Raw genomic sequence first — 15,181 nt, forward strand, 5'->3', positions numbered from 1 at the left:
CCGCTGCTCAGTCTGCTGTCCAGATGCTGCCAACTGCATGGATGGGCAACTTCGGGGGCCCTGCTCTCCCTTCTTATGGTTCTTTGTCTTTAAAGAAGACAGGAAAGAAAAAAGGTTCCTCCTGTGCAAGCACCGGGTCATTACTGACTCCTAGAGGGACGCCCACTTACGCTGGCATTTTCATGGCAGACTATAGCAGGGTGGTTTGCCATTGCCTTCCCCAGTCGTGACTACCTTTCCCCCAGCAAGCTGGGTACTTATTTTACTGACCTCGGAAGGACAGAAGGCTGAGTCGACCTGAGCCGGCTACCTGAGACCCAGCTTCCACTGCGATTGAACTCAGGTTGTGGGGAGAGTTTCGGTTGCAATACTGCCGCCTTTCAAATAGAGACTGTCCTCTGACAGCCCTTCAAACAGAGCACTCTCCTCCGTAAAGTAGGACATCTGGCCAACAGTTCTGGCTGTTGGGGGTGAACAGAAGAGAAGGGGGCCAGCGTGGCAAGTACTTGCCAATGGGAACGTTCAGATAAGTGGGCCTAAGGATGGGTAACTGTCTCCAAGTTGTTTGCGGGGCTGACCTGCCCTGTTTCGCTCAAAGAATGTTTAACATTTCCAGACATTTTGGCTTGGCAATATCAAAGGGTTACTGGTGCAACAACAGCACCCTAAAATCTGCCCTAAAAGCCATATAGACTTTCTTGCAATACTTACTGCATGATGATGGGCATTTTAGTGGAACATCTCAAAAATCATGAGATAATACTTGGAAATAGGGGAGATGCTATGCATACTCCAACTCGACAGTAATCAGCTTTTTTCCACTAAAAGGATATATTTCCATTTGGTTAGCTATATAAAAATCACACTCAAGAGACCAGTGATAAACATGCAGCTATTTTACCATTGTGACTAAAAAACTGCAGAAAACTAACTGCACATGTCTTAGGAGTAAGGTGTGTGCGTATATGCGTATGTGTTTTAAATAAGTGCAGCGGACCTGCCATCTAGTGTCCAACACAAACATTTGTAGGAAAAAAGAAGAGATCGGATTTCTGCCCAAACTCACAGATTTTCTGAAGTGATGGGGGGGGGGTATTTTTATATTGTCCTTAATTTGTCCTTAAAATGTGTTCGTTGTTGTTGTTAATTCCGTCAGTCGCTTCAGACTCTTTGTGACTTCATGGACCAGCCCACACCAGAGGTTCCTGTCGGCCATCGCCACCCCCAGCTCCCCCAAGGTCAAGTCCGTCACCTCCAGAATATCATCCATCCATCTTGCCCTTGGTCGGCCCCTCTTTCTTTTGCCTTCCACTTTCCCTAGCATCAGCATCTTCTCCAGGGTGTCCTGTCTTCTCATTATGTGGCCAAAGTATTTCAGTTTTGCCTTTAATATCATTCCCTCAAGTGAGCAGTCTGGCTTTATTTCCTGGAGTATGGACTGGTTTGATCTTCTTGCAGTCCAAGGCACGCTCAGAATTTTCCTCCAACACCACAGTTCAAAAGCATCTATCTTCCTTCGCTCAGCCTTCCTCATGGTCCAGCTCTCACAGCCATAGGTTACTACAGGGAATACCATTGCTTTCACTATGTGGACCTTTGTTGTCAGTGTGATGTCTCTGCTCTTCACTATTTTATCAAGATTTGTCATTGCTCTCCTCCCGAGAAGTAAACATCTTCTGATTTCCTGGCTGCAGTCAGCGTCTGCAGTAATCTTTGCGCCTAGAAAGACAAAGTCTGTCACTGGCTCCACGTTTTCTGCCTCTATCTGCCAGTTCTCAATCAAGCTGGTTGCCATAATCTTGGTTTTTTGGGGTTTAACTGCAACCTAGCTTTTGCACTTTCTTCTTTCACCTTCATCATAAGGTTCCTCAGCTCCTCCTCGCTTTCAGCCATCAAAGTGGTATCATCTGCATATCTGAGATTGTTAATGTTTCTTCCAGCGATTTTAACTCCAGCCTTGGCTTCATCAAGCCCAGCACGTTGCATGATGTGTTCTGTGTACAGGTTGAATAGGTAGGGTGAGAGTATACAACCCTGCCGTACTCCTTTCCCAATCTTATACCAGTCCGTTGTTCCATGGTCTGTTCTTACCATTGCTACTTGGCCATTATACAGATTCCTCAGGAGGCAGACAAGATGACTTGGTATCCCCATACCACCAAGAACTTGCCACAATTTGTGATGATCCACACAGTCGAAGGCTTTAGAATAGTCCATAAAACAGAAAAAGATGTTTTTCTGAAACTCCCTGGCTTTCTCCATTATCCAGCAGATATTGGCAATTTGGTCTCTAGTTCCTCTGCATTTTCTAAACCCAGCTTGTACATCTGGCAATTCTCGTTCCATGAATTGCTGGAGTCTACCTTGCAAGATCTTGAGCATTACTTTACTGGCATGTGAAATATGTGCCACTGTTCAATAGTTTGAACATTCTTTGGTGCTTCCCTTTTTTGGTATGGGGATATAAGTTGATTTTTTCCAATCTGCTGGCCATTCTTGTGTTTTCCAGATTTGCTAGCATATGGCATGCATCACCTTGACAGCATCATCTTGCAAGATTTTAAACAGTTCAGCTGGGATACCGTCCTCTCCTGCTGCCTTGTTATTAGCAATGCTTCTTAAGGCCCATTCAACCTCAATCTCTAAAATGTCTGGCTCTAGCTCACTGACCACACCATCAAATCTATCCCCGATATTATTATCCTTCCTATACAGATCTTCCGTATATTCTTGCCACCTTTTCTTGATCTCTTCTGCTTCTGTTAGGTCCTTGCAATCTTTGTTTTTGATCATACCTATTTTTGCCTGGAATTTACCTCCAATGTTTCTAACTTTCTGGAAGAGGTCTCTTGTCCTTCCTATTCTATTATCTTCTTCCGCTTCCGTGCATTGCTTCTTTAAAAATAATTCCTTATCTCTTCTGGCTAACCTATGGAATTTTGCATTTAATTGGGCATATCTCCCCCTATCACTGTTGCCTTTTGCTTTCCTTCTTTCTTGGGCTGCTTCCAGTGTCTCAGCAGACAGCCATCTTGCCTTCTTGGTTTTCTTTTTCTTTGGGACGTTTTTTGTTGCTGCCTCCTGAACAATGTTGCGAACTTCTGTCCATAGTTCTTCCAGGACCCTATCTACTAAATCTAGTCCCCTAAATCTATTCTTCACCTCCACTGCATATTTATGAGGAATATTAGTGAGCTCATATCTAACTGATCTGTGGGTCTTCCCTATTCTCTTTAGTCTGATTCTAAATTGTGCAATAAGAAGTTGGTGATCTGAACTACAATCAGCTCCAGGTCTTGTTTTTACCGACTGCATAGATGTCTGCCACCTTTGGCTACAAAGGATGTAGTCGATCTGATTTCGGTGTCGACCGTCTGGTGAAGTCCATGTATAAAGTCGTCTCTTAGGTTGTTGGAAGAGAGTGTTTGTTATGCACAGTGAGTTGTCTTGGCAAAATTCTATCAGCCTATGTCCCGCTTCATTTTGTTCTCCCAGACCATGCTTGCCTGTAATTCCAGGTGTCGTTTGACTACCCACCTTAGCATCCCAGTCTCCTGTAATGAAAATAACATCTCTTTTTGGCATACTATCCAGTAGGTGCTGCAGATCCTCATAGAACTGATCTACTTCTGCTTCTTCAGCATCTGTGGTTGGGGCGTATATTTGGATCACCGTGATGTTAAATGGCTTACCCCGAATTCGAATTGAGATCATTCTGTCACTTTTTGGATTGGATCCAAGCACTGCTTTAGCCACTTTATGAAGGCTACTCCATTTCTTCTGTGGTCCTCTTGTCCACAGTAGTAGATCTGGTGGTCATTTGATGTGAAGTGGCCCATTCCAGTCCATTTCAGTTCACTGACACCCAAAATGTCTATATTTAATCTTGACATCTCCCCAGTAAGCACATCCAATTTGCCCTGGCTCATAGATCTGACATTCCAGGTTTCTATGATGTGTTGATCTTTAGAACATCGGATTCGTTGTTCACCACCAGCACCATCGGCCGCTAGCTGTCCTTTCGGCTTTGAGCTAGCTGCGTCATCATGTTTGGGGCTAATTGAACTTATCCTCTGTTCCTCCCCAGTAGCATTTTGACCATCTTCCGACCTGGGAGTCCCATCTTCCGATGGTATACCGACATATCTCTGGTTGTACTGATCCATTTACTTTCCATGGCAAGAATACTGGGGTGGGTTGCCATTTCCTTCCCCAGGGATCGTATTTAGTCTGACCTCTCTGCCATGACCTTCCCGTCTTGGGCGTCCCTTCATGGTTTAGCTCATGGCGTCATTGAGGTGCTCAAGCTCCAGCACCACGACAAGGTAACAATCTCCTTTGCTTGGTTTAAAATGATCACTGAACCTCTTTCTGGCTGGCATTCATAGCATTTACAAGTGAGGACTCACTTTGGATTAATAGGTATTCTTAGCATCTTCTAAGAAATACCTTTAGGGTACAATCCTATGCATGTTTATACAGAAATAAGTCCTACAACTCCCAGCATGCCCCAGCCAGCTATGGGAGTTGTAGGCCTTATTTCTGTTTAAACATGCATAGGATTGTGCCCTTAATTTCTATGTCATCTTATATAAAGTTGCACTGTAGTTTATTTGGCAATATTTCCCATTAATAAACACTGACATTTGTTTTCATTTAAGGCAAAAAGGGAAGGAGTTTTCTCATATGAAGATCCAGTCTAGGTAATAAAACTGTTTATGATGATAACAAAAACCAAAGCAACAGCAATAGATCTACAAGAACTATGAACAGGAGGAAACTTGTGCAAGAAGATTGTTTTGTCCCATCCCCTCCTACCCATTCCACCCCTCTGTGCCTCCCCAAAAGCCTCCTGAACTGCATGGGGTGAGACAACAGGAGGGCTGCTGGGGAACAGGTGAATCACCCCAAATTTGAACATAGGAAGAAGCTGTCTTGCTCAGTCTTGTCTAGGAATGTGCAGATTTTGTAAAATCTGTTCTGTCCATGTTTTGTGGATTGTCAGGTTCCTTTCATTCTGTTGTCTGGTCATTGACAGAATTAGATTTTTCCCAATTTCCTGAACTGGAACAAATTCACATTTGCACAAATTCGTACTGGCGCGAATCGCCCCAAATGCACATTTCTATGCTTTAACCCATGGGGGAAATGTGCATTTTCAACTGGTGTTTTTTGTTTGTTTGTTTTAATTTTATGTATTTTTGTACAACTAAATTTGCATAAACTTCTGGAAAGTAAAAAAAGCATTCTGCCGTGTACTCCATGCAACCCGTTTGACTCAGGAAAAGCTGTTCCACTGTGGAATCTGTGGGTCGGATTCGTAAGAAATCCAAACTCATTTGATTCCGATGTGGTTTTCGCCGACAGCCCTAGTCTTGTTGACACACTGACTGGCAGTGGCCCTGCACCACCAGCCTCCCATACCAGCATCCCAGGCTGTTCAAGACAGCTCCTCAAAACTCCTGAGAAGGATTGGGGGGGATGGGGTACAGCAAGCTGAAAGAGGGGGTGGGAAAGCCCCCTTGAACAAGCTTCTTTCTGGTACTTATGAACCAAGCTATTATTCTTATTTTTATTAATAATGTATGATGTATCCAAAAAAAACTAGGCACTGTACAAAACAATTAAAAGACAAGCCCTGCCAAATGGACTTAGAATCGAAGCACTGAGCTTTGCAGCAGTGAAGACACTGTCCTGTGTCCCTGCCAATCAAATCTCTTTTGGTGGTGGGAGTCAGGACATATAACAGTACCTCGGAAGACTATTGCAATCTATGGGCAGTTTCACATGGGAGGAGGCAGTCTTTCAGGTATCCTGGCCCTAAGCTGTTTACGTAGACTATGGTAAGCGTCAGCACTTTACGTAGACTGTTGACGTAGGTAAGCGTCAGCACTTTGAATTGTGCCAGGAAACAAATTGGAAGCCAGTGCAATTCATATAAGACAAGTTTAATAAGATCTCAAAAATGTACACCGGAAAGCAAAGTGGCTACTGTACTTTGCACCAACTGGCGTTTCTAAAAACTGTTCAAGGGCAGCCCCATGTAGAGTGTGTTACAATAATCTAGGTGGGAGGTGACCAAGTAGGGCTGTACGAAAAGACTTACCTGTTTCGTTTCGTGACATCCACGATGGGGGGGAGGCGCTCCGTCCCTCCCCCTGAAATCCTTGTTGGCCGGGTCCGCTCCGCGGTGACTCCACGGAGCTGCCAGCCGGGGCTGCCTGCAGCGACATCCGGCCGCTGCTGGGCTGCGCAGGGACGCAAATGGCGTAAACGTCTGGAAAGTAGCCGTCATTTGCGTAGGGATGTACTAAAGTGACTTATCTTTCGCGAATTATGTTGATGGTGGGGGGGGAGGCGTTCTGTCCCCCCCCCCCCGGAATCCTCGAAGGGCCGGCTGTGCTCCGTGGCAGCTCCATGGAGCAGCCGGCCAGGCCAGAGCCATCTGCAGCCGGATTTCCGACCGTGGAGGGCTCTGGGTAAAAAACAACAACAAACAAACCAAACGCATACGCAAATGGCAGCGGCTACGGCCGCCATTTACGTTCCTTCTTTTTGGCCGTCTTAATCTACGTAAATATTTACGTAGATTAAGACGGTAAAAAGAAGGAACGCAAATGGCGGCGGCCATAGCCGCCGCCATTTGCGTACGTGTTTGATTTTTTTTAAACCCACCTCCAACCATGATAGGCTACGTAAAGATTTACGTAGCCTATCACGTCTTTTTTTTTAAACCTAGCCATGATAGGCTACGTAAATCTTTACGTAACCTATCAGGTCTTTTTTTTTTTTTCACAAGCCTAGAAATGGCGGAGGTGGTGGCAGCTAGGGATGGACGAAGGTCCCTTACCTTATCCCGCAGCTTGCTTCGCGGTGGGGGGGAGGCGCCCCGTCCCTCCGGCCGCGAATCTTGTCTCCTGCTGGGATGCAAATGGCGGCGGCCACAGCCGCTGCCGTTTGCATCCCTGCAGTCAGCCGTGATAGGCTACATAAATCCTTACATAGCCTATCACGGCTGACTTTGGGGGGGGGGAAAGCCCATGGGCGCCGCCATTTGCGTACGCACTTTTTTTTTTCTAAAGTCAGCCGTGATAGGCTACGTAAGGATTTACGTAGCCTATCAAGGTGTTTTTTGAAAATCTAGCCGTGATAGGCTACGTAAATCTTTACGTAGCCTATCAGGTTTGTTGTTGTTGTTTTTTTACTTGGAAATGGCAGCAGCGGCAGCCAGTTGGAAGACCGGCTGCCGCCACCGAACCGCTGCCGAACCACCGCCAGGAGCCGCCAGCGCCAGGGACATTCGACAAAAGTAAGTCCCATTCCGGGGGGGGGGGCAGACCGTTTCTCCATCAATTTCGGGGGGCCGGATGCGTTGGCATTCAGCCTCCCAGAGATTCGTGGAGAAATTCTCTCACATCTCTAGTGGCAGCCGGTCGGAAGACTGGCCGCCGCCACCGCCGCCGCCTGGAAGATCCGCCCCAGGTAAGTCTCGTCCTGGGGGGGATCCGTGGGGGTGGCAGGCCATTCCGCCACAGATTTCACGGGGCCAAATGCACTGGCATTCGGCCTCACTGAGATCCGTGGCAGAATTCTCCACCATCCCTATGACCAAGGCATGTATAAATGTGGCCAGATCTCTTATCCATAAAAGGGTGCAGCTGGCACACCAGCTGAAGCTGAACAAAGACACTCCAGGCATCCAGGAGCAATGCTGGATTCAGCACTCCTAAACAGCAAACCTGATCCTTCAGAGGGAGTGCAAAGCCATCTAGAACAGGCTGTACTCCCAATTCTTAATCAGCTTGTGTACTGACCAACAGGACCTTTGCCTTGTCTAGATTGAGTCTCAACTGTTAGCCCACATCCAGCCCATCACTGAATCTAAGTGATGGTTCAGAACTTCCACAGCCTCTACGGCATTAGTTGAAAAGGAGTAATAGAGCTGGGTATTGTTAGCATATTGATGAGACCCAACCCCCAAACCATGAATGATCTCTCGCAGCAGCTTCAGGGAATAAAATAGCACCCCAAGGCACCCCATAGGCCACGGGTGGGGAACGTGTGGTTTTCCAGATGTTGGTGGACTCCAACCTCCATTAGCCCAAGGCAGCATGGTCAATGGTTAGGGATAATGAGAGCTATAATCAAACAACATCTGAACAGTCACTGGCTCCCCACCCCGCCGCTCCAGAAGGGGCTTCCAAAGGGGCAGCAATCATAAGAACGTAGGAACATATTCCCCTGCCCAAGACAATTTCTCCTTTTTATGCCCATGCTCCAGGAGATGAAGCAATCTGGCAGGGGCTGCTGGAAACTGCCGAGTCAGATCTGGGGCTAAACAGGAGGCAGCCTAGCCTAGCCTAGCTTGTGGAGCAGACTTGGTCTTGAGAAGGAAAGTTCAAGCTGATGGCAAATGGCCACCCATGCTCATCCCAGACAGGTGGTCGCCCCTTTTCTCTTTCCCACTGCTGGTGATGACAACTCCTATCATTACCGTGCAGCTAACCCAGGCCACAGCGGCTGTTCCCTTACTCACTCAGAAGAGAAGCAATGGAACTATGCTTCCTATTGAGTGGGAGGGGTGGCAGGGTTGGAATATTAGTGCCTCCCTATCCAAGAGAAGAATGAGCATATTCTCTATACTGCATGAGATTTCAGTTGAGCAGTTAACAGGGACAGAAGGGTCTCATATCTGTGTACGATTGCCTTTGTTTGTATACCAGCCAAGTTAACACTTGGAAAACCCAGGTTCCCAAATATGGTTTGTCACCAACAGATGGCCTTTGCTATGATTAAAATTGATTTACCACATCTGTATAGGCCTATTCCCCATGAGGAATGCCCCCACCTTGAGGGATACAGTGGAAGAACACGCCTTTTCTAAAAGTTTTTTTTTTTTAAGCACTCTTTAAGAGTATGTCTTGCTTGTCACTATTAACATCACAGAACACCAATCAGAAGTTGCCTGGCATATTTACACACTGAAAATCTATGGAGTATTCACACAAGGCTGTGAATCAGTGAATTTTTGCAGAGCACTCTGAACAAAGATATGAGCTGTGTTCAGATGACAAAAGTTTTCAGTCTTCCTATTAAAAATGAGGATCCATGCCTCAGATGTGTGGTTTTGTACTCCAACTGCACTGCTGGTTGCAGATTTTTTAAATATGTATAAATGCTAGCTGTGATTATACAGTGGAATTTTAGAGCCTGCCTATGAAAATCATGAGGATCTGTGGTCAAGATATACCGTTATCTGCCACAGAAGCTCCACACGCTTTGGGTTTTATGGTAGTCCATGTTCATGGACAGGACCTATGCACTGAGTTGTCTTACCTGTAAAATTAATCAGGATCAATGGTTCACATCTACATTTTAATTCCACAGCAGTAACATGAGTACTGGATGCATTATCTTTATGGTACATGTTGGAAGCATGGGTGCAAGTTGCAGTTAGATGGTAGATTTATCTGCCTGCAAAAATCACAACAATTGAAGAGGACACATTTATAAATACTGTATTATCAAGATCACTTATCCAGTCCAATAATCCAGGAAAAATACAGTTTGCCCTGGTCAAAATTGCAACAGGAGAGTTTGAAAGCATCGCTAACTGGAACATGCTGGGACTTGTAGGACTTTTTTTTGTCTAAGGGCTCCTTCACACTGAGCTTTTATCCTGCTATTCAGATTGCTCCTTCACGGAAGTTTGCGGGCTCTTTACATGACGCTGTTATCATTCAACTCCTATACTAAATGCCCTTTGTTCCGTTTTTAAATAGATTGCAGATAATGAGCTATCAAATTACCCTGTTGTGTTCCACTTCAGTTTCCTCCGTGAAAAGAGGAAAAGCAGCAAGAAGAGGAGCAAGATCAATGGAAGACTCAGATACGGGGAGAAGGAGGGGGAAGGGGTGGGGGGAAAGGAAGCAGGTGAAAAAGGGAGTCATTGTGATCCTGCATTTAAAATGGAAGCAGAAAGCCCCATTTTAAATGCAGGATTTTAAGCTGGTGTAGGGATGCCCCGATTTTCTGTGGTAAGAAAAAAGATGGAACTGGTGGGAAAACACAGGAGGTTGACAAACGGAGGATGATGTTTGGACCCCTCCTACAATTCCATGTCTGAGGCACGGCAATCGCACAATAAAAGCATCTGTAGATAATTTTGTGTGATGTTTAAAAATAAATCACTGACTCTATGGGATTAAAAGAAAAGACAACAATCTGGAAATCTGTTACGCTGCGATCCTGCAGAAAGCCCCATTTTAAATGCAGGATTTTATGCTGGTATAGAGACGCCCTAAACATGCACAGGATTGCAACCTAACTGTAGTTTCCCATTAAGCTTTTATTTTTCAATTTGGTTCTGACCATTGGGACATTAATTAGTTGTAAAGGTCTATGAAATAATGGGTGTAAGCTAGGAATATGGTATTGTGTTTATTAGACATAATAACATGTTATACACTCAGTCTAACTAAGAATAATTTAAATATTCCAGGCATTCCAATGAACCTGTTTATCACAATCACTCTCATCACTGCCTTCATATACACTGAAAGTCCATTGTCATATCCACTGACTTGTAGTTATCATAAGCAGTTGAACAAACCAATCCATTTTGTTTGCATCCACAGTGCTGCAGAGCAGCTATTGCAGCTCATGGCTGGACAGTTTGCCAGATGCTATGTCCAACAAACCCCTTCATGGATCACTGCCTTGTTGTGGCGAAGGGGCTTGCGTAACTCAGTGAAGCCATAAGCTATGCCGTGCAGGGCCACCCAAGACGGACAGGTCATGGCAGGGAGTTCTGACAAAATGTGGTCCAGTGGAGAAGGAAATGGCAACCCACTCCAGCATTCTTGCCAAGAAAACCCCATGGAACGTATCACAAGGTAAAAGATAGGATGCCGGAAGATGAGACCCTCAGGTCGGAAGGTGTCCAATATACTATTGGGGAAGAGCACAGGGTATTTCCAAGTAGCGCCAGAAAGAGTGAAGCGGCTGGGCCAAAGCCGAAAGGACACTCAGCGGTGGATGTGTCTGGTGGTAAAAAGAAAGTCTGATGCTGTAAAGAACAATATTGTTTAGGAACCTGGAATGTCAGATCAATGAATCAAGGTAAGCTGGAGGTGGTCAAACATGAGATGGCAAGACTGAACATCGACATCTTGGGAATCAGCAAACTAAAATGACAAGCATGGGCGAATTTAATTCAGGTGACCATTATATCTACTACTGTGTGCAAGAATCCCTTAAAAGAAATGCAGTAGCGCTCATAGTCAAAAAAAGGGTGGGAAAAGTAGTACTGGGGTACAATCTCAAAAACGATAGAATGATCTCAGTATGAATCCAAGGCAAACCATTCAACATCACAGTAATTCAAGTCTATGCCCCAACCACTGAGGCCGAAGAAGTTGAGGTTGATCGGTTCTATGAATACCTACAACACCGTCGAGAACTAACACCAAAAAAAAGATGTCCTCTTCATCATAGGAGATTGGAATGCTAAAGTAGGAAGTCAAGAAATCACCGGGATAACAGGCAAGCATGGTCTTGGTGTACAAAATGAAGCAGGACAAAGGCTAATAGAGTTCTGCCAAGAGAACACGCTGATCATAGCAAACACTCTTTTCCAACAGCACAAGAGGCGACTCTACACATGGACGTCACCAGATGGTCAATATCGAAATCAGATTGATTATGTACTTCGCAGCCAAAGATGGAGAAGCTCCATACAGTCAGTAAAAACAAGACCTGGAGCTGACTGTGGCACAGATCATGAGCTGCTTCTTGCAAAATGTTGGCTTAAATTGAAGAACGTAGGGAAAACCACTAAACCATTCAGGTATGACCTAAGTCATATCCCTTATGAATATACAGTGGAGGTGAGGAATAGATTTCAGGGATTAGACCTGATAGACAGAGTGCCTGAGGAACTATGGACGGAGGTCCGTAACACTGTTCAGGAGGCAGCAACTCAATCCATCCCAAAGAAAAAGAAATGCAAGAAAGCAAAGTGGCTGTCTGATGAGGCTTTACAAGTAGCTGAGGAAAGAAGGGAAGCAAAAAGCAAGGGACAAAGGGGAAGATATACCCAACTGAATGCAGAGTCCCAGAGAATAGCAAGGAGAGACAAGAAGACCTTCTTGAATGAACAATGCCAAGAAATCGAGGAAAACAATAGAATGGGAAAGACTAGAGATCTTTTCAAGAAAATCGGAGATCTCAAGGGAACGTTTTGTGCAAAGACGGGCATGATAAAGGACAAAGAAGGCAGGGACCTAACAGAAGCAGATGAGATTAAGAAGAGGTGGAAAGAATGCACAGAAGAACTATACAGGAAAGATCTGAATGTCCCTGGTAGCCATGATAGTGCGGTCACTGAACTGGAGCCGGACATCCTAGAGAGTGAAGTCAAGTGGGCCTTAGGAAGCATTACTAACAACAAAGCTAGCGGAGATGACAGTATTCCAGCTGAGCTATTTAAGATCCTAAAAGATGATGCTGTTAAAGTGTTGCACTCAATATGCCAACAAATTTGGAACACTCAGCAGTGGCCACAAGATTGGAAAAGGTCAGTTTACATTCCAGTTCCAAAGAAGGGCAATGCCAAAGAGTGTTCAAACTACCGTACAATTGCACTCATTTCACATGCCTGCAAGGTGATGCTCAAAATCTTACAAGCTAGGCTTCAGCAGTATGCGAACTGAGAACTACCGGAAGTACAAGCGGGGTTTCGAAGAGGCAGAGGAACTAGAGATCAAATCGCCAACATTCGCTGGATCATGGAGAAAGCAAGAGAATTCCAGAAAAACGTCTATTTCTGCTTCATTGACTACGCTAAAGCCTTTGATTGTGTGGATCACAACAAACTCTGGCAAATTCTTAAAGTGATGGGAGTACCAGACCACCTTACCTGTCTCCTGAGAAACCTGTACGAGGGTCAAGAAGCAACAGTAAGAACCAGACATGGAACAACCGATTGGTTCAAAATTGGGAAAGGAGTACGACAAGGCTGTATATTGTCACCCTGCTTATTTTATATGCAGAGTACATCATGAGAAACGCCGGACTGGATGAATCAGAGGTCGGAATTAAGATTGCTGGGAGAATTATCAACAACCTCAGATACGCAGACGATACCACCCTAATGGCAGGAAGCAAAGAGGATCTAAAGAGCTTCTTATTGAGGGTGAAAGTGGAGAGTGCAAAAGCTGGTTTGAAACTCAACATTCAAAAAACGAAGATCATGGCATCTGGCCCCATCACTTCCTGGCATATGGAAGGGGAAGAAATGGAAACAGTGACAGATTTTATTTTCTTGGGCTGCAAGATCACCGCAGACGGTGACTGTAGCCATGAAATTAAAAGACGTTTGCTCCTTGGGAGGAAAGCTATGGCCAACCTAGACAGCATAGTAAGAAGCAGAGACATCACCTTGCCGGCAAAGGTCCGTCTAATCAAAGCTATGGTTTTCCCAGTAGTAATGTATGGCTGTGAGAGCTGGACTATAAGGAAGGCTGAGCGCCGAAGAATTGATGCCTTCGAACTGTGGTGCTGGAGAAGACTCTTACGAGTCCCCTGGACTGCAAGGAAGTCAAATCAGTCAATCCTAAAGGAAATCAACCCTGACTGCTCATTGGAAGGACAGATCCTGAAGCTGAAGCTCAAATATTTTGGCCACCTAATGCGAAGAGAAAACTCCCTGGAAAAGACCCTGATGCTGGGAAAGATTGAAGGCAAAAGGAGAAGGGGACAGCAGAGGATGAGATGGCTGGACAGTATCACCGATGCAATGAATATGGACTTGAGCACACTCTGGGAGAGAGCAGAGGACAGGAAGGCCTGGCGTGCTATGGTCCATGGGGTCATGAAGAGTTGGACACGACTGAACATGTCCAACAAAACCAGGTTTTGGGGACAGCTCATTCCCTTCAAAGAGCTTCATGCCCAACAGCTTCAGACAGCCTGGAAGATACTTGAGTGCTTGTTCTTTTCAGGGCTAAACTAGATGCTACTTGAAATATAGTGTGCAGCTGGTCCTATTTTTTTTTAAGTTGAAATAAGCACACAGGTGGGCATGATCCAGATCAGGACCACAACGCAGGGGTAGGAGAGGTTTGGAAAGGAAAGGTTCCTCCTGTGCAAGCACCGGGTCATTACTGACTCCTAGAGGGATGCCGCTTACGCTGGCGTTTTCATGGCAGACTATAGCGGGGGGGGGGGGGGTTGCCATTGCCTTCCCCAGTCGTGACTACCTTTCCCCCATGAACGGGTACTCATTTTACCGACCTCAGAAGGATGGATGGCTTAGTCGATCTGAGTTGGCTACCTGGGACCCAGCTTCCGCTGGGATCGAACTCAGGTCGTGGGAGAGTTTGTTGCGATACTGCCGCCTACCACTCTGCCCCACACAAGGCTCAGGAGAGGTTTGGGTTTTCCTAAATCAGCACCCTCAGCCGAGGTGTGCGTGTGTGTGTGTTTCCAAACAAATGTTTTCTTTAAACTCCATTGGCCCGCCGTAGCGGTGAAAACCTCCACGTCTGTTTATTTATTTAATGATATTTATGAATCACTTGCATTAAAAGCAGTTTCTAAGCGATGTACAAAAAGACAGCACATAACTAAACACAGCATATTGCAGTCGACAGTGTTGCGAACACTCCAAATCTGCCTTGCATAACCCGACACGCTCATGTTACTATTACAAACGGCATCTTTCTGTCTAGTCCAGGCGGGATCGGAACGTGGGTCGGGATCTGCAGTGAATCACCCAAGGCTCTCCAAGTCGCGGCTGCTTTAAAATAGCAAATTTTAGATCTACGGTAGCCTGCTAGAATCCCGGTTCTGAAGCGCCTCGGATGTAAATCTCCCTATGTGCATTTGCGTAATTCCAGAGTATCCTCCTTCCTCATGGGATTCAAGAATTGCCTACAAACGGCGGACCTTGAGGCTCTAGGAAAAAGGGAGGTAGATCCCAGCACCCGGACGTCTGCCGCCCCCCGCCGCCATCATCGCCGAGGAACTCCACCCGAGGCGGGGCGAGACGCGACCTTCTTCCTAAGTACCCGGATCATGGAAGGGGCGGGGGGGGGGGAGAGGAGAACGCGCGTACGTCTCGCGCTCCCGGCGGCAGCTTCTCCTATCACGTGACACGCACTTGCTACGCCGGGACCGT

This window comes from Heloderma suspectum, chromosome 3, assembly GCF_057233095.1.
Source record: "Heloderma suspectum isolate Gila_16-S chromosome 3, 16-S_ref, whole genome shotgun sequence".
In the NCBI taxonomy this organism is placed as follows: domain Eukaryota; kingdom Metazoa; phylum Chordata; class Lepidosauria; order Squamata; family Helodermatidae; genus Heloderma; species Heloderma suspectum.